Source organism: Chelonia mydas, chromosome 4, assembly GCF_015237465.2.
Source record: "Chelonia mydas isolate rCheMyd1 chromosome 4, rCheMyd1.pri.v2, whole genome shotgun sequence".
In the NCBI taxonomy this organism is placed as follows: domain Eukaryota; kingdom Metazoa; phylum Chordata; order Testudines; family Cheloniidae; genus Chelonia; species Chelonia mydas.
In genome coordinates, this window is record NC_057852.1 from 54,997,707 (window position 1) to 55,018,386 (window position 20,680).

The following is a 20,680-nucleotide window of genomic DNA, read 5'->3' on the forward strand; positions in this document are numbered from 1 at the left end:
TATCATTCGGGTTATCATAGGTATCAGAAATTCCAACAAAGCAATAGATCCAACCACATGGGCCCAGGTGAGTGGCAGTAAAGTACCAGGTCATTTTGCTTTTTAAAAACTTTATTTTATATAATTTGATATAAGGAAACTGCCACTTGCCTGCCCCCTACCATCTTTAGATTTTTTGATGACTCTGAGGTCTCATATTTATGTTCTGGGGTGGCCAGTAGGATTTACAGGACTTTAAAAAGAACTTTTAAAACATAATGTCAGGGGGAAAAAAATCCCAAGGAGACTTTTTTTTCAGATCATATGAATTTACCATACAGAACACAAACGTACAGTACCCAATAACTACCGTAGACACTTTTTAGTTTTAGTATCAGGGTGGTCTGCTGTCATAGTGCAGAGACCTCATCTAATCTCTGAAGATTAGGTCACTGAATCTACTTATCTAGGTACTTGTAACACACCAGTCATCATAGTAACTAAGTACAGAGAGACATTTGTTTCCTTTTGCTTTTCAGGGCCTGTAGTATATACAATACACTACACTCAGGGAAATGTAACTCCTGTAGGGCATGTTTTGTGCATTTTAAGGTCCCAACAAACCTACTATAGAACTGAAAGTCCTTTCTAGATAAAAAATAGCAACAGTAACTGTTCTACTACTGCCTCATCCAAAATCCACTGAAATCAGTGGCAGTCTTTCCATTGACTTTAACGGGCCTTGGATCAGGCCCCTTGTGCTGTGAAGCATCACCTGGAAGGATAAAGAGCATTAGAAACTACAGCACTGAACATCAATATGGTTTCCATATTAGCCAACCTTATTCTTCCACAGAGAGTGTAAATTTTAAGGAATTTTGTGGCATTCACTGTGTAGACGGCTGTGTAAAAGAAACTTGGCTTAGCCAAGACAAACTAATTTGTAGTAGCAATATTAATATCCTTTTGGGTTGATGGGCTGTACTTGATTTACTAAAACGTCCATCTTCTACCCTTTTCCCTTCCCCCACCATTTTTAAGGGTGTGAACTACAGAGGCAAGTTAATGTCTGTATGATAATCATTTTGAACTTTTCTTTAGAGAATATGCATACCATTCTTTTAAAGTTTGGATATGCAGCATGGAATATGAATTATATAAAATTGTATGCATCCTAGGGGCATTGTTGAAGATGTGACTGTACAAAACTGACACTCTTTGTCCAGTGTCAGGCAATGTTTAGGCATGCTAATGCATAGGACTAAACCTTGAACACTTTAAAGGTCTGGCAAAAGAAATTATATTTAGGATTATAGCGTAAAGGCAATACAAAAAAAAAAAAGTTGGCAGCTTCCACTGAAGCCATTTCTCCCCCATAATTGGATCTGCGATACGCGATTATTGAGACAGTTAGTGTTGTTTCAGTGATTTCTCAGTTGGGAGAGGGAGAGATCAGCAGACTCTTTTCTGTAAACTGAAGATCTCTACTAAACAAGTCATAAACCTCAAATAGAGCTTAAGAAGCCACCCAGGAGATTACACAAAATCATAAAGGATTGTCAACAAAGTTACTCATGGATAATTAAGAAGCTGATAATTGAAACAATGTAAAATCCTGTTTTGTAGACAAATATTCCCAAGGGCCATGTCAACAATTTTAAACAAGCAGAAAAATCAATATGTAATTGCAGTATTAAGGCCCTGTCTAGTAGAAAGCAGTCTCTGTGGCTCTCCACCCACCCACCCGTTTTCCCTTTTCCTTTAAAAAAAATTAGGGCTTTCCAAGGTTTCTGGGGCAGAGAAGGCCACCGATATTTTCAGCTGGATAAAGCCCCCAGGCCTTTTGGTACTTTATTGTGTGTGGCTATCTTGAATACTTGTTTTTTAAAAATAATTAAAATTAAATAATATAACAAAATTAAATTCAGTCCCTGAAACTTCCAGCACTGCCAACTTTGCTATAGTACAATATTGCAGGGTAATACTGTGTAATGTACAACTTCAAGAAGTTTTTCTTTTATTCTAGTAATATTTGGCTTACTTAATGAATAATAATAAACCAATGGTATAGAACAATTTTCCTTTAGAAACAATACATTCTAATTATTATGCATGTATAGCATATAAAAGACTAAGATGGAAATTTCAGTGTTCAAGGTAATTTAGATGGTCCTTCTATTAGATATCTGAGTGTACTATGCCAAATCTTACAGGTATTTTCAGTCTGAATACTCAGCAACAAGCATTGTAATGGAACAACACAGCCAGGTAACTAGTTGAACACCAACTTCATTAGTTGTAACATCCTAAACTCTGTGTATCCTGAGTCACTTTATATGAATGCCTTTAAACCAGGGGCGGGCAAAATTTTTGGCCCAAGGGTCACATTGGGGTGCGAAACTGTATGGAGGGCCAGGTAGGGAAGGCTGTGCCTCCCCAAACAGCCTGGCTCCTGCCTCCTATTCACCCCCTCCCACTTCTCGTCCCCTGACTGCCCCCTCCTGGGACCCACCGCCCCAAACCGCCCCCCCCACAGATTCCCACCCCCTATCCAACCCCCCCAGCCCCCGATCCCTGTACCCTGACTGCCCCGACCTATCCACACCCCCCGCTCCCTGACAGGCCCCCCGGGACTCCCACGCCCCATCCAAACCCCCCTGTTCCCTGACCACCGCAGAACCTCCGCCCCATCCAACTGCCCCCTGCTCTCTGTCCCCTGACTGCCCCCTGGGACCTCCCACCCCTAACAGCCCCCTGCTCCCTGTCCACGCCCCGGGACCCACTACCCAACCCCCGCACCGTGACACGCGCCACCCCCTTACCATGCTGCTCAGAGCGGCAGGAGCTCGTTTTATATATATAAAACATCTGATACGCAGTAGTGTATACAGCACAAAGGATGGTTTTCTGCCCGTAAACAGCTGTGGAAATGCAGCACCAGATTTCAAAGTGGGTTCAAAAAGTATATTAGTTTGGTTAGAGAATTAACATTTAGCACTTAACAATACCCTGCCATACAGAAAAAACCTCACAGACCAAAGTTTTAAGTCAAAGGTCGTTCAGAGTGTCACTTTGGCAGAGCTGGGACCAAGACCTTGTTCTTCTGACTCCTAGTTTAGAACTTTATTTACTGTGCTGCTGCTACTAGTGCTTCATCTTCTAGTGCGACCTGTGCTGTATCATCCTGAAAACCAGGTGCTTCCTAGCCTGTGCTGCGCAATGCTCACACTGCCATTTGGAAAAAGCGAGGTCCCTCCCATGCTTAAATGCTATTCTCAACTACATGATTCTGTGCTAGATTACAGATTTTTGGAATTAGGATTCCTGTTTAGTTGATTAGAGGTATATGCCCATGATATGCTGTTCCAATACCTACTTTTGGAAACCTTATCATTTAGAACTTCTGCAAACGCTGTTGTTCTAATTGCAGTGCCTTTTTGAAAAGCTCTTTGGATTGCATTAAGCCAAATTAATGTGTTTCCAAGATCATGGTTAGACTAAATGGAGGCAAACAGTTAAACAAATTCCTACTTTCTTGGTTCTTATAGTAGCAGAGGAAAGAAAAGAGTCAAATACATTTAATGTTTTATTTGAGTAAAATACTTCTGGCAAATTGCAAATACACAAATTGATTGATTTGTGTGTCATTAGCACAGACTGTTTTTAGAAATTATTTTTAGCCTACTTTGGTAACATGAACAAAAGTACAACTCTGCTCAAGTATTAATACTTTACTTTAGTAAATTTAACTGAAAATTGTACTAAAGAATAATTACTGGATTTAAAGTACCAAAGAAGTTCAATCTAATATAGACAATTACTGTTGAAGTTATGGGATGCAATAATTGTAGCTGCCTTATACTGTCTTGATGTAAGAAATATAGAAATATAGTATTTCCCTGCAATCATCTTGTTTCACTGAGAATTCTTTTATGGTGAGCTAGATTTTCAAAATGAGTAAAAACAAAAACAAGACAAAAGCAGAAGGGACCCCTGGTCAGCGAAATTGTGTACATTCTTTCAAGTGACATGTTTATGAGTTGAGCAAAAGCAAGGTATCTCAGAGATACAGTGTATGTCATCCTGATTTTTAAAATTGCTATACTGTTTATTATTATACTATATGAAGTATATAAGTTATTATATTATATGAAGTTTATTATTTTACTAGTGAAAGTGTGTTTTCCTCAGGTTCCTGGTCTGCCAGTACTTATTATTTGACATGCCTATTACTGTACATTTTAGACTGATCTCAATTCTAGGGAAAGTCTACTTCTATTTCCTGCTGGTCATGCAAACATCAATTTACAATCTTCCGGCTATGTTTACTAAACACAAATGTAAGTTAAAAATGCCACTAAAGGGACCAGCACATTCAAGGAGATTCTAAATTAAGGCTACTGTTATTTCTTTATCTCATCCCAAAGAGCTTTGATATTTTTTGAGTCTCAGGACAATTGAGAAATTTATGAGACTAATTTTCAATTGTTATGGGACATTCATATTCCCAGGTTGTGTGCACAAATCGAATTTGAACATAAGTATCCAGCAAGATGTTTAACTGACCCTTTGCATACACAACTTGATTTTTGCACATACAATATTTGGATTTGCAAAACTGCATGTGCATTACTTTAAAAATCAAGCTGTATATTCTCTACCAACTCAAGGAAGTGTAAACAGGTGTTTCATATGGATTTTGCATATTTTTAAATTAACTGAACATCACATTGGGCCAGTGTTTAGAAAAACAACTTTTTGATACCACAGACAATTACTTCTTACAATATAGCAGCTTGTTCTAGAGCACAGAAAGGGGGACACTGTTCTTGACATGAGTCCTGAGTTAAATATATGAGTTGATTCAAGAAATAAGTGTGCTTGAGCCACTAAATGAAAGTGACCATAATATAATTAAACTCAACATCCTCCCATAGAGATAATACTATGAGGAATTAATATTGCAGTAAATTACAAAAGGGAAGAGGATTTTTTAATTGGGGAAGTTGGGTCACTGCTTCAGATAAGGCTGGCTCCAGTACACCTAGGGATTTGCTACCTTCTTTTGAAAATTGATATTCAAATAATATTTTCAGTTTGTATACCTGCAAATCACTTCAAAATAGGAGATGCTGCCAGTGTGTTAGTCTAATAGCTGTAAATTGACTTCATGCAGAAAGATCGGAGAGCAGCAGTGAACCTTAACAAGAGAACCTGTAGGACATCCTCCTCCACCAAGGAATAAAACCCTTACAATTACTTTTAATGGGTTGGTTCTTAGAACTCTGCTGTAACAGAAGGAGGATACTTAGATTCAGGTATTAATTATATATCGAAGGAATTCAGTGCTTTCATATTTGATATATTTTTGGGTGGGGGTGTTAGTTTTAAATAAGCCATATACAGTATTGCCAACCCTATGCATTCAGATATCATGAGATTGGCTTAAATATCGTGAGATTAAATAAAAATAATACATATTGAGTTCTTTTTTTCTTTGTCTTCTGAGCCTTTGAGATGCAACTTATTTCACATTTTCAAGCTTCTCTCTGCAACCCTGAGGGCAAAAAAATTACTTTTTTACAAATTGAAAGCTGACATTATACTAAAATCTTTTGATTCTGGGACTATAGGAAAAATTCTAAATATTGAGAGACTTGTAATAAAATAATGAGAGTTGGAAACATTGCATATGTAGATATCACACACACACACGTGAAAACTGTAGCTCCCAGAAATAATAGAAAATTAATTATGTTTAGCAAATGGCTGAATCCCTGACATGCTTTGGTATGTCTTCCTACATCCAATCCTACATTTTTTCCACACACATCATCTTATGCATGCAGAAAGACAGCAGGATCAGATCACATGAGAGGAAAGAGAGAACCTACTGGTTTTCTGGAGGGTATTTGTTTTGCTTTAATCTTCATATGGCAATGGGGAGTTTTTCCATTATACTTAAAACATTTTGTGTGCGCTTATGATTTTTCCTCTAGCATGTCCAAGAACAATTGCAAGGCAACATTTGTGAGTTTATGAATTTGTAGAGGAAGTGATTTTACTACTTTTTAAATATTTTTAGACAGTTTCATTTGTACTCCCCAGGCTACAACAAATTGTGTATGTATATGCCCTGCTACTTTTTATTTTATAAGTAGTTATTATTCTGTTGCTCTTTCTGCTTTGAGAGTATAATTTTTGTTGCTTGGTGATGCAGTTTTAATTTTTATGTACCAGGCATTTCTAGAGAATGAATTCTGTGTACGTTAGTCATTTTGCTTTCAGGAATTGTTCTATTTGACTGTAATTTAGTATAGACCCAATATTTTGTCTCTCTATAAAGGGATTTGAAAACTCAAATACATATGGGTTCATGCTTTGCCTGTGGTGGTAAATTACAGCGTTCAGCCTCTTTTTAGGAGGAAGCATGTCTATGGATTGGATTTAACCAAAGAATAATTGCCAAAATATTGTAATATATTGACTCAAGAGAGTCACTTTTTCTATTTTGAATTTTAGCAAATACAGCATTTGACAAATTTCTATACAAATCCTAAAGATACCATGTGTAGATAATCACATTATTCATCATTATTAAATGTCCAAGTCTAGCAAAAATATAAAAATGCAGTAATAATGACATGAACTACTGCTTGAACTACTTCGAAAAGCAAGTAATGGTGCCATTCATTCATTAAATCCATTACCAGATGTAGCCTTTTGATAAGACTAGTCCAGTTCATCTGTACATTGCATATGTGAGAGGAAGAGATAATTGGCCTCATTCTAAACTAAGTTAACTGATATAAAATAGGATCAATGACAATTATTTCAGTTGATTTTCACTGTGTTGATCAGAATTAGGCCCAATTTGCAAGTGGCTGGATGTATAATTAATGCATATCAGCGTATTTAAAGTGCAAGAGCATAAAGAACCAGCTCTGTGCCATTGGCAGAGATTATGGACTTAATGCTGCAACCCTTGAAGTTAATGTCAAAGCTCCAGTAGGTGCAGGGACCTCAGCGGTGCAGGGTCAGGCCCTCCAGTGACATATTGCCATCGCTACACTGTGAAGACAGGAATGCCACATAGGGGTAGGGAGTAGTGAAAAACACAATTTTTCAAAACGTAGAAAACTTTAAAATAAATATGTGAAAAGACCAAAGGCAATGGCTGGACATTCTGTAGAGACAAAGTATCCCCGAAAAATCTCTCACCTAATTCATGTAAATCTAAGGCCAAGATTTTTAAAAGTGACTACGGATTTGGGGCTGTCAACTTGAGATACCAAAAGAGGACCTGACTTTCAAAAAGAGCTGATCGCTCGGGCCCCTTTAAGCTGTCTCATGTTAAGCACCCAAAAATTGATATACCACTGGTCATTTTTGAAAATTTTGGTTAAAATTCCTTTAAAATTTCGAAGCAGGAGAAATAAGCACAAGCCTGTGGCCATTTCTGTTAACATTTGGTTGGTTATGTTAAGCTATTGCAGTCCATGCTGTTACAAGTTGAGAGATAATGCATGGAGAGTTATGTTTTCTGAATAAAGAAAAGAGATGAGGATGTATTTCCTGGTAAATGAGAATCATTCAAATAGCCTGTGGTGTGACCCTGATTTCCTTGTGCACCCATGGACTTCATCAAAACAGGACCAAGCCCTTGGTTTGTACCAGTTGACAAAGTTATTGCTAAATAGCTACTGTCGTCCTTGTATCATTCCTGGCCTGATTTTTTTTTTAAACACAATTTACAAAGATGGTTTAACATCAGAGAGATTTTATTAATGGAATCCATTCCACCCAGAAGGTGTTCTTTATAACAAACAGGAAACATCACTAACCCAAAGTATGAGCAATGGAAAGCTACATAGATGATGTCACACATTACAAATATTATTTGTACTTGCTCTTTATTTCAAGGGAAATTATGAGAATGACATCATAATGATGACTGACTTTTATTAGTGTTTTCTCTCTGAAACTCTAGACTAACAGTTATAAAGAAAAACAGCTTTTAAATTCTGTACCTGTTATCCTTTTCCAATACTCTTAGTGATTTTATTTCTTATTGGTAAAGTCATTAATATTAAAAAACACCATGGATACTATCAACTTTTATTCCAGTAATTTAACATAAACTTACGTTTTACTATTTTTTGGCAAACAAAATAAAATTATATTATTTAATGCACATAAAAGATAGGAAATGATCACATCTTCTCTCAACTAATTGCTGCTTGGATTGGTTTATGAACCCATAAACTCTCTTGGACCAGTTGAAGCCAAATTTCTTTATAGTGATTTCTTACTATAGAAATAAATTATGCTTTCTAAGTGGCGGCTTGAGTTACTAGGCTTTGCACTGGCGATTGTGTTTCTTCAACTAGGAGAGAAGAGGGCAAATTCCTCCCCTCCCTCTCCACATCCATGAAAATACCTGAATACTGCAGAATCAGTACCACTTTGTTTTGCAACAGGGCAAGATATAGGGAGCCCACAGAGGGGCGCTGACCACCTGCATGCCATGGGTGTGGATTGGGTCTCTGGGCAGGCTATTCATGTCAATGCAGACCCAGTAGTGAGGGGCACAGTCTTGATAGAGGTCCCAACTGCATTAACATGTCCCAGCACACACTTTGCTTATTCAGGCTATATACTGGGGCCAGGATTTGGCCATAATAGCATTCCTGTTCAAATCTCTGTGGTATTTCTGTTGCTGCCTTTATCCCATTAGTGTTCACGTCTGTTTCTCTAAATGTTCATGCCCATTTCAGCAAAGCACTGAAGTTAATGGAACCACTGAAGTGCTTATATTGAAGAACATGCTTACATTCTTTGCTGAAGTGGAGCCTCTGTTTTCCCAAGAAGATTCAGTTTGATAAGAACTGAACATCCAATACCTCTGGACACTTATACAAGTTGGGGCTGTTAAATAATACTGTAATAGTGTTCTCTCACCATAATGCATTATTTTAATATGTAAAAATTCCTCAAGCAAGAGGTGGATTAAGACATAGGCACCACAGTCACCTGTGCTCGGGACCCGGCTCCTGGGTCAGAGGTTGAGATCAGAATCTCTACTGTCATTTTATTTTAAAAAATTATGTCCCTAGTCCTCATAGAGGCAAAGACAAACTTGAACACATGACCAGCCTGAATCGAGCACTCCAGGAGGTGTGAACTGCCCCATTCATCTTAACGCTGAAACCTTCTGCCACCTCATGGAGGGACAAAGGCACAGCATTGAGGTAGGGCCATTGGGCTCCACATGGGTTGTGCCTATGACCCCAGATTATTTTAATTCATCCTACCTGGAATCTGCTGATTTTTTGAAAAAAATTACACTTCTTTCCAATAGCAGGACTAACAAACAAGACAAAGCAACCAAATCAAATTGAAAACTTGTAATAAAACTAGGAAATATTCTCATTAAGGTTTCCATCTTTTACAATATTTAAGATCTTAGTCCTTCCACCTTCACCCGCCCCCCACACAGTCAGTTTCTTACAGGCATATGCCAGATCATGTAAATTTGATCATGTAACAAAAAATGTCATATTTTAAGTGGTAAGAAACATATCTTACCACTGAAAATGACATTTTCTCTCATGCTGACAAATGACTTATTAATTTACAATCTGAAATTTACAGTGACCAAGAAATCTTATTTATTGATAGGGCTTTATTTGCATAATACTAGACTAAGTCAAAACAACCACAAATAAGTTATTCCTGAGGTAGATTTTTATCAGTTTTCTAAACAGGGTTGCAATATTGTGTGCATTGGAACAGTGTAACTTAGATCATGCAACCTTATTAAACCCCTTTTGGAAATGAAGAAAGATGATTTTCAGTGTAAAAGTGAACACACATCCATAATAGATAGTAAACAACTAATCATTGTATCATATGTCACATCAATTAACGTAGATAAGCTGATTAGTGATTTGTTTTATGTAAATAATTGTTAACATAGCACTCTATTTTATCAAGGGTTCACAGGGATTAGATTTGAATTTGTTATTTTAGTAAACTATACCTTTAAATTGTTGACATATAAGTTGTATAAATAGAAACTCTATAAATCTCTTCAAAAATGTGCTTTTTATGTATGACCTTTAAGTCACAGCAATCTGTTGCATAACTCTGCAGGGGAAGTCACATGGTGGAAACCTCATATTTCCTTAAATTTATGGTTGTTTCTTGGTGGTCTGAAAGATTTTTTTTTTTTAAGTTCCCTTTCAAAGTAGTAATCTTACTAAATTGTTTAATGTTTGCTCTAATGAAGGTCAATGTAAGTTCTTATTTAGATTTATAATAGGAAATATATAATGTCAAATAGCAGTGAAACCTTAATAGTAATGTCAGGGGTTTCAGTGTTATGTTTCATTCTAATGAAGTGAAGATAATGCCTTTAACTGCATGACCACCATATTAGCTACAGTCTGTGAAGAAATCTTTATAGAAAGTCTGGTTTAAAAGAAAGGGGTCAGGTTAATTAAAAACAATTATGTACTCTTTACTCTAGTCATGAATTTTCTTCAGTACTATGCCTTTTTGATTGGTAAAACCCGTCACCAGCTCTGTATCACATCATTTTTACTGACCTCACAAGAGAGGTATATCTCAACCAAAAAGGGAACCGAGTCAGCTGCAGTATGGTGTCTTGTTTTAGAACCATTGAAATCAATGGAGCTTGAGTATATGCTTAAGTGTTTTGCTGAACTGGGTTCTTAAAGAACAAGATCTGTGTATCAGAGAGACAAAGTGGATGAGGTAATATCTTTTGTTGGAGCAACTTCTGTTGGCAAAAGAGACAAACTTTCAAGCTGACAGAGTTGTTCTTGTCTAATATCTTAGGATCAACACACAACACGGCAAACAAGATCCCTGTACTCAGGAATTGGTCATTTAGGAAATTTGACCCCAAAAGGACTTTATTTTGTAAAAAGAAAAACATCTGCATTGACAGAAAAATATTGCTTTAAATTAAAAGGTGCAGGTAGGATGTAATTACTCTAATAAAATAATTGTTTATTAATGGTCTCCCATCTCCACAAAAATAGTTAGGATGCAAAATAGAAATTTGCAACATGTAATGGAATAAAAATTAAATATCATTCAGAAATATATAATAGTAAAATAAATAGGACAACCATAATTCAGACAATTCCTTAAGAACTGCAGCACCTACAAAATCCATTGTTTTCATTACTTTGTTTTCCCCAACACCGGAAATGAATGCCCAAGACATAACAGTGATAATCTTATTACATATTCTTAGGGCCTGCCACTGCAAATACATGGTTTCTCAAAGACAGGGGCTAGCTGGTACTACCATCAAGAGGTAGTTTGAGGAGCTGGTGCAGAGGGAAGGACAATAAACTGATCTGGTTCCTTAGGTAGCTGGGATACCATCCATTTAAGGCTTTATAAGTCAGCGAAGCAGATCTTTACTTGCTCCTCTATTGGCAGCCAGTACACAGAATTAAAGTGGACTAGATTTTGGAAGTTAGGGGTATACAGTTGTGTGCATACATTTGTGCTCACCTAATTGCTTGGGGGTGGCAGGGTGGATAAGTTATATGTGCATGAACTTACAAGCCAAGTTGCATGTGCCTACTACTGAAAATTCAGTGCTCTGTGTTTAAAAATTCTCTCCTGACAAGCAAATGTCCTTTCACAATTTGCATTAGCTGCAAATGAAGGAACTCCTTTGTTGATAGCTTAAAGCATAGGGAATAAATATAGTCAAGCTATGTGATGATGAGGGGTTGGGTGACATTTACTGCCAAAGAGCAGGGAGTGAATTTGATCAGAAATGAACTTGGTAGAAACAACATTCTAACCATCTCCAACACTTGTTTCTCCATCGTAAGTGCAGTCAAGGACAACTTTGGCTGTTTTCACAGAGTAGATGCTGCCAGGCACAGAATTCACCCATGCCCATTTGCCAAAATTTCTAGCTGGACTGGGTTCAGCTCAAGCTAGTTTTCACACATCCAAGCTGAATTCCCCTTCAGGCAGGCTTCCAAGAGGATGACAGCCTGAATATAATCCATCAGTCAAAAGATGTACAACTTCATAACATTAGCAGATGTTTTACCCCATGGTTTTCAGTGATCCTATTCATGGATCTCACATTTGTACATGTTGAACAACATGGGGAAAGAAAGGGTGGAATCCTGTGTAACATAATGCAAGACAAGAACCTAGGTATGGACCTGATTTGGCCATTTTGATTTCTTGGATCCTGTCTTCCAGGTACTACTTGAGGCACTGGAAGACAATTAAGGAAATATCTGCAATAGTGTTTAGCCATCATAAGTGTACACCATTGTCAGGAGTGACAAAAACTGCTCACAGATCTGTAATAGCCAGCCTAGAACAACAGACAAAATGTATCAATCAGGTGAACATTCATCACCTTGGCCATCTGTATCATGAGCAGGCTTGAAGCTAGATTGGGACTGGTCTCAAATCTGGGCAGTTTTGAAACATAGTTTGAGTGCCCAACCTATCACCTTTCTCCAAAAAGAAATGTTTAGTAACTGGTCTATAACCAGCAAGGTCAGTAGTTTCAAAGGGAGTTCTCTTGAGAAAAGGCTGAATACTCACTAATCAGAGAGCTTAGAACCTTTCCCTCTCCATGCAAGGGCATTCATTGTTTTCATTAGTAACTGGAGAACCATCTCTCCTGTGGCTTTTCCAAGTCAATGATGGTGTAGGTGGAAAAGCAATGGGACCAAAGATAAGTAGCTGTAGCTTTGTTAAAAACTGATGAAAGTCATCCCAGGTCAAGAATAGACAGAAAACTCTGATCTGACCAATGTATCACCAAGATGTTCAGGACTCTGATGGTTCTGATCAACCGTTCTTACAAATAAGTTTGAGACCAGAGCTGTGCAGGAAGCAGTTTTTCCATCATGTGAGAATGAGAGATTTCAAAAATTTTCCTTTTCCCAAATGAGACAAAAAGTTGAAATCTCGAAAATTATGATAAAAAAATCTGAAAATTTTGAATTGGGTCAATTGAAACATTTCCTTTAGATTTGACCTTTTTATTTTTCCTTTTACTACTATATTATATTCCAAAACAAAAAGTTGTCTCAAATTGAAAAACAGAAGTTTGCATTCCAAAAATGTCAAAACAGGACAATGTCAAAAGTTTTTCTCAACACATTTTTGAAGTAGGAAATTAGTTGAAATCAACACTTTCCCACAGAGAGTTTCAGTTTTGATGAATTGCCATTTCAATGAAAAACATGTCTTTGAAAAATTCCTGACTAGCTCTAGTTGAGACATTGCCCTGGTCATTCACTGATGATTGTCTCAAGACAAACGCACATTCCAGTGTTGTATGTCTGCAACAGCTCACTGAGACACTCAAACATACCCGTCTAATTATTCCATACCCATGCCAGGCCTCACCTTTTTTTGTTTTATAACTATACATGCTATAAACATTCCTTCACCACAACATGCAAAACTATCTTTGCATTCTCAGAAAGAAACATACTTTTCATTCACATATTTTAAGCCAAATCCAAATGGAATTAGTTTTCTGGATGGATGTTTCCTGCATGTCTGCAATTCTCAGCACTGCTGTGGATTTCCATTATTCTGCTAACAACATATATTCAGTGATGAAGAGCAAACTGTAAATTCTTTCCCATCCTGCTTTTTCCATTTGGCATATTTCATAAAAATACTCATGTCTGTCTTCAAATTAACAACACTCTTCACACTATTTTAACTGAGAGCATAAGTAAAATAGAGCTGTGTGACTAGTTCATAGTAAGTAATTTACCTGATGAATTTTGCCTCCTCTTCTGCTCACAAAATATTCATGATCAAACCAAAATTGCTTTGGATTTATTCTTCATTTGATTTTACTTGACAAATTGTGTGCATTTTTAATCTATTGGGTGGATACAAATAATTTGCAGTGTTTGAAATCTGAGCTGATCATTAGTTGCATAAATCATGTGATATTCTTTCTGTTCTCTGGCTGGATGACTAACAATCACAAGATGAGATTGAAGAACCCACTGGGCTTTAAAATCTCAAAGGGAAATAACTTTAAGGAGATTTTGCATGTTAACATTTTCCTTTCTGGACCACACATCTTGCGCAAGGCATCATACTTAGAAATACTGGGATACCCTAAGATTTATTGGTTGGAAGATTTTAAATTTAATTTTGTCTCATCATATTCACAGAAAAATAACTGATGTACATGCACAGTGCTAGCAGCAAAAGGTACAGTGAGCCTTTTCTGGTTTGTTTAATTGAGTTTGTGCCCAGACTCAGGTTTGGGGTAGCATGGCTCCTGATGTGCCACAGCATCTCTCATAAAAATATACAACTTCCAGTGCAAACTGTCCCATGTATAAGTTCAAAATTCATCACCAAGCACAGAACTTTGTTTGCTTTCTGCAAGCATTTGTGAAAATAAAATAAGATTACTTAATGTTTTTGTAAAGCAATCACAAAAGAGGCACAACCACAAAAATAAAATAATTTGTATGAATACACAGTGGTTTTTTAACCTCATTTGTCCAGTTCTCAGTAAAATCCTCCCCATTATTTGGTATGACAAAATGGTGAGGAATACATATACTGTATGACTCTTTGGGGTGAAAATTCTGATTATGCCAAGCATTTGGCAGATCATCCATTGAAAAACCATAACATATGCAATTGAAATATGCTTTGGAGATATATGTCACATCCTTATCAAAACTATGCTGAATGTCTGATGCTAAATATAGGCAGAAATATGCTTCTCCGTGCCTCCAATTTTCTGCAGTCCAAAAGTTCTTTGGATGTTAAGGAATAAACTGGTTTCAGAGTAGCAGCCGTGTTAGTCTGTATTCGCAAAAAGAAAAAGAGAACTTGTGGCACCTTAGAGACTAACAAATTTATTTGAGCATAAGCTTTCGTGAGCTACAGCTCACTTCATCGGATGCATTCGATGAAGTGAGCTGTAGCTCATGAAAGCTTATGCTCAAATAAATTTGTTAGTATCTAAGGTGCCACAAGTACTCCTGTTCTTTTTAAGGAATAAACTAGCATTCAGTTTATTTCTAGAATATGTGCACACATTCCTCAGCTGGTGAAAAGGTAAAGTTTTTTCATATTTCTATGTCTGTGAGCAGCAGGGCTCAGACTTGAAGCGTGGGTCCCTCATCTTCACTGATAGGCAGGATCATAACTTGAATATTCGGAACAACTACAGTTAAGGTTTCATATGCTTTTCCATTCCAGCCCTCATTTTCAAGTCATCTGTAGCTTTTACCTTTCAAACTTTTTTAAAAAAAGTTTAAGCTGCTTCTGAGAAAGTAAAATATAACAAAAACCACCAAATTCTATTAATTATAGTTAAAGGTTTACATGGACACAAATCAGATGTCAAGAATTATAACATTCATAAACCAGGTTTCAGAGTAACAGCCGTGTTAGTCTGTATTCGCAAAAAGAAAAGGAGGACTTGTGGCACCTTAGAGACTAACCAATTTATTTGAGCATAAGCTTTCGTGAGCTAAAGCTCATGCTCAAATAAATTGGTTAGTCTCTAAGGTGCCACAAGTCCTCCTTTTCTTTATTCATAAACCAGTCGCAGAACACTTCAATCTCTCTGGTCACGCGATATTACAACAAAAAAACGTCAAATCCAGACTCCAGCGAGAAACTGTTGAATTGGAATTCATTTGCAAATTGGATACAATTAACTTAGGCTTGAATAGAGACTGGGAGTGGCTAAGTCATTATGCAAGGTAACCTATTTCCCCTTGTTTTTTCCTACCCCCGCCCCCTTAGACGTTCTTGTTAAACCCTGGATTTGTGCTGGAAATGGCCCACCTTGATTATCATACACATTGTAAGGAGAGTGGTCACTTTAGATAAGCTATTACCAGCAGGAGAGTGGGTTTGTGTGTGGGGGGGTGGGAGGGGGGTGAGAAAACCTGGATTTGTGCTGGAAATGGCCCAACTTGATTATCATACACATTGTAAGGAGAGTGATCACTTTAGATAAGCTACTACCAGCAGGAGAGTGGGGTGGGAGGAGGTATTTTTTCATGCTTTGTGTGTATAAAAAGATCTTCTACACTTTCCACAGTATGCATCCGATGAAGTGAGCTGTAGCTCACGAAAGCTTATGCTCAAATAAATTGGTTAGTCTCTAAGGTGCCACAAGTACTCCTAACCTTTTTTTGAACAGCTTTAATGCCAAAATGCGTGGGTGTGAAAAGCAGAAATCTGGTATGGAGATAGCCCCAGTTGAGGAGGAGTGCCTCTGTTCCAGCAGAAATTAGTATTGGTTTGACTGAATGAAGACCCATTGAAATTACGCTTTTCTATAAACAGCACGTTTTTAACAATGACAATGCTAAGCCTATAACGTCTGCAGCTTAAACCAGGCCATGCTGCACATGCATGATGGCTTAGTTCATCTGTGCACTGAAAAAATTCACAAAAGGTGCATACTGAATGAAGAGTCTCTACCCTATTCACTGCACTTCTTGTAAAATGTGTATTATTAAAATGTGCATTTTGTATGGAATGCATTTAAAGGGAGGTGGCTCTGGCAGTGTTCCTTCCTCATTCATTGCACTCCTTGCCTCATTCATAGTATCTAGCCTAAAGACCAGACAGGAGAACCTGTCCAAATGGAAATCTTTGTGCCTTCTCCTTAGTTTTTGGATGTGTGTTTTGTCCATAATAGGCTCCCCACAAAGAACATTGAAATGAATTTCACGTGAACCCACACTCCCTTGCAGCTCAAAAGGCCAAGTTGCTGCTTTTTAAAGACAACAGTTCACAACTAGTAACCAAAGAGGAGATGCAGAAGAGCTTGTAAGGCAGGGCAGTGCAATATCCAGAAAACTACGTGGTCACCTTTCCCATCTACATTTCACTTAAAAGTGGTTATTATTCAGTACCTAGCATTTGCACAAATCAACATTCTGTTTTTAATTTACTCACAGATGATAACTGTTGTTATTCTGTGGTGAATTATAGTCCTAAATTTCCATATAAAGTGGTCATGGTAAAACAGCATGAATTTGTTTTCAATTACTGGAGTCCAAAGTTTGTTGTAGGTTGGTCCATTTTACATAAGCACTGTCAAACTTGCCATGTGTTGCTGCACACACACTGCTCTTTTCTCCTCTCTCAGTAGAGAAAGACTTTAAAATACAACTGATTTCAAAGTCTTATGGGCTTTGTGTTTATATACGTGACAATTTGTTGTTTTTAACAACTCAGGGAGATCTTTGCACTGTAGTAAGATTTTTTTTCATCGTGTACGTTTATTTTTGTAGCTGTGATAGAAGCTGCGATGATCCGTTGAAATATCATACTGTTTAAAATCAAAATTTTATACTGATTGATGACAACGTTTACTGAACTCGTTGACATCTTTCTCCTGTTGGAAACAATGTTTTTTGAAAAAATGAAATGCTTTTCAAAAATAGCATTAATGACAGGTAGAGATGTGTCTTGGATATATGGATAATGGCTAAAGCCTAAGAAGACCAATGCTGTATTCTGTGAGGACTGCAGTCAACTTGGGTCATTGGTAGAATAATTTAAATTGCTAAATGGGTTTAAACTGTACTGTTTGTGTTCCTATATGGGGGGAAAAAATCTAGAAATGGTATTAAAATGTGGCCTAGCAAAAATGTTTCCTTTTTTTGTTTGAAAGGGGTAACTTTTTAAAATGTAAAATCAAAGTTTGTTATGACTGAAAAGTCATTACAGGCCTTTCATTAAAGTGTCCATGCATTAGTGAATATTACTATAATGAGCCAGCTTCTCAGACCATGCCAGCTTTCTCTCTTGGACCCTTCACAATAATTTTATAGGGATAGTCATTGCTATAAACAGAGTGGCAAGACAGGCATTCACCACATAGAGATGGAAAAGACCTATTAGATCATTTAACCCATACTCCCTGCCAACGTAGGGTTGTCCCTAAATTTTTTAGTGCTTACTGCAGTCAAGTTTTACAAGTCCCAATTCATTGGGCTTCCACCACCTTCCTCGGGAGACCAGTTCCACAGCAGAATGGATCTCAATCTCTGGCTACAGAAAGATCACCAGGAGCAGACAGTCTGTGGTGGTAAAGTACTGGGGAATTAAGATATAGGACAGCAGAGTTGCCAAAAAGCTTGGTGAGGAAGTGGGATAGGACAGGACATGAGGGAGCATACTTATTCATTGCCTTCCCTCAATGGTTTCTACTGTTGAAGCACTCAGAGTCGCTGATTAAATTTAAAGCTGTCATTCTCCGCAAGAAAACCCCAGGGAGGACAGAGGTGGAATCACCATCCGCTTTTCCCATAGGGTGAGTGCTGCCTAAGGTTCAAGGGGCCTCTCTGGTGCAGGAAAATGTGTAATTCACATCTTCTTGAACCAACTTTAGTAAATACAGTAATTATCTGGCCTTTATTTTGAACCTCCCTCTTCCAGTTCTGATACCCACTGTTTTCTGTTGTTCCAATTCTCCTAAAGTAGAACAGTATATGAAGTTTCCCAGTCCAGACACAGACCTAACATGGGCTCACCGCCACCTCCTATCAATCACACTCCCAGTCAGATATCTCTCTGCCCAGAACCTCTCAATTATTGGCTGGCTTTTGGCAAGTTTAAAAATTTTAACTGCTTCCAACCAATAAGTGGGAGCTTTGCTAAAGCAAGACCCATGTCTTACTAGGGGAGTGTGAAGGAGGCAATCTGTGGGTTTGTGTTATTTTGGTTTCTGGATTTGTAAATTTCATATACTTTCTTTAGGAAGACTGGAAGAAAGAATTGTATTGACAGGGGACCAGGATTGCCATTTGGATTAAGTTAAAGACTTGCCCAGCAGAACAGCAAAATCTGGACTAGAGGAATTTTTTTAAAATACCGAGGACTAGGACTAGAAGTGAGAGATCCTGCATTTAGTGACTGGTTTCCTCGAAAGACTGTGAAGGTAAGGAAAAGAAAGTATAAGTTATAAAGCAATCAAGGGCATATAAAAGTTTTTGTTCTTGCTTTAATTAAAATCAGAAGAAAAATGGGAACTAGTGGGGTCATTTTTAACCTACTAGCATTAGCTGAGAATCCTTAAAACCCTTGTCTACATTCTCGCTCACTCACTCACAAAAAATTCCTTCTTTATTGGCAAAATTATGATATATAAAATATATAGTATGCTCCTGCTAAATAAAATATACTCCTATAAATACTCATACTCCTCTACAATTCCAAAAAAAAGCCTCCCTCAAACTTCCCGTACAGTTGTTCTCACATAAAATCTTTTCGATTGCATTTCGATATGCCTAATTTCTGGCTTTAAGGGCTCATTTGCAGCTTGCAAATGACATGCAGAACTGGCCCCTAAAATAATTACTGTAATGAGAGTATTGACTCATAAAATTGAGAAATAAAATGTCACCACTGAGATTCTGAGTGAGGCACTCATTTTTGTTTGCATGAATTTTCAAGAAGAAACCTGTAAAATGGTGCCTGAACCACAATTCCATACTTATGTGTGGGTATGACAGCAGAAGAAAAGGTATGGCCAGCATTGGAGGGACAGTGAGAGTTATGCATGTGGTCAGAGAACAGAAAATAACGTATTACAAGACTAAAGGCAGGGAAATATCACAGAGGATCCACGGTAGACGTGGTATTTCTTGACTTTAGTAAAGCTTTTGATACTGTCTCACATGACCTTCTCATAAACAACCTAGGGAAATGCAACTTAGATGGAGCTACTGTAAGATAGGTGCAAAACTGGTTGGAAACCCGCTCCCAGAGGGTACTTATCAGTGGTTCACAGTCATGCTGGAAAGACATAATGAGTGGGGTCCCACAGGGATCAGTTCTAGGTCCAGTTCTGTTCAAAATCTTCATCAGTGATTTAGATAACGGCCTGGAGAGTACACTTACAAAGTTTGTGGACAGTACCAAGCTGGGAGGGGTTGCAAGTGCTTTGGAGTATAGGATTAAAATTCAAAATGATCTGGACAAACTGGAGAAATTGTCTGAAGTAAATAGGATGAAATTCAATAGGGACAAATGCAAAGTACTCCATTTAGGAAGGAACAATCAGTCGCACACATACAAAATGGGAAGTGACTGCTTAAGGAGGAGTACTGCAGAAAGGGATATGGGGGTCATAGTGGATCACAAGCTAAATATGAGTCAACCGTGTAACACTGTTGCAAAAAAAGCAAACATCATTCTTGGATGTATTAGCAGGAGTGTTGTAAGCAAGACATGAGAAGTAATTCTTCTGCTCTACTCTGTGCTGATTAGGCCTCAACTGGAGTATTGTGTCCAGTTCTGGGCGCCACATTTCAAGAAAGATGTTGACAAATTGGAGAAAGTCCAGAGAAGAACAACAAAAATGATTAAAGGTCTAGAAAACATGACCTATGAGGGAAGATTGAAAAAATTGGGTTTGTTTAATCTGGAAAAGAGAAGACAGAGAGGACATAATAGTTTTCAAGTACATAAAAGGCTGTTACAAGGAGGAGGGAGACGAATTTTTCTTTTTAGCCTCTGAGGCTAGGACAAGAGGCAATGGACTTAAATTGCAGCAAGGGAAGTTTCGAGACTGGACATTAGGAAAAACTTCCTAACTGTCAGGGTGGTTAAGCACTGGAATAAATTGCCTAGGGAGGTTGTGGAATCTGCATCCTTG

At 37.6% G+C, this 20,680-nt stretch overlaps 2 protein-coding genes across 4 annotated transcripts in view; one reads left to right on the forward strand and one right to left on the reverse strand.

The window, feature by feature from the left end:
- The window catches only part of LOC102947790 (hedgehog interacting protein), a 97,583-nt gene that overhangs the window by 32,593 nt on the left and 44,310 nt on the right, over nt 1-20,680 (forward strand). The gene's annotated exons all lie outside the window — the stretch shown is intronic.
- ANAPC10 (anaphase promoting complex subunit 10) overlaps nt 1-20,680 on the reverse strand; it is a 248,243-nt gene that overhangs the window by 15,811 nt on the left and 211,752 nt on the right. The window lies entirely within an intron of this gene.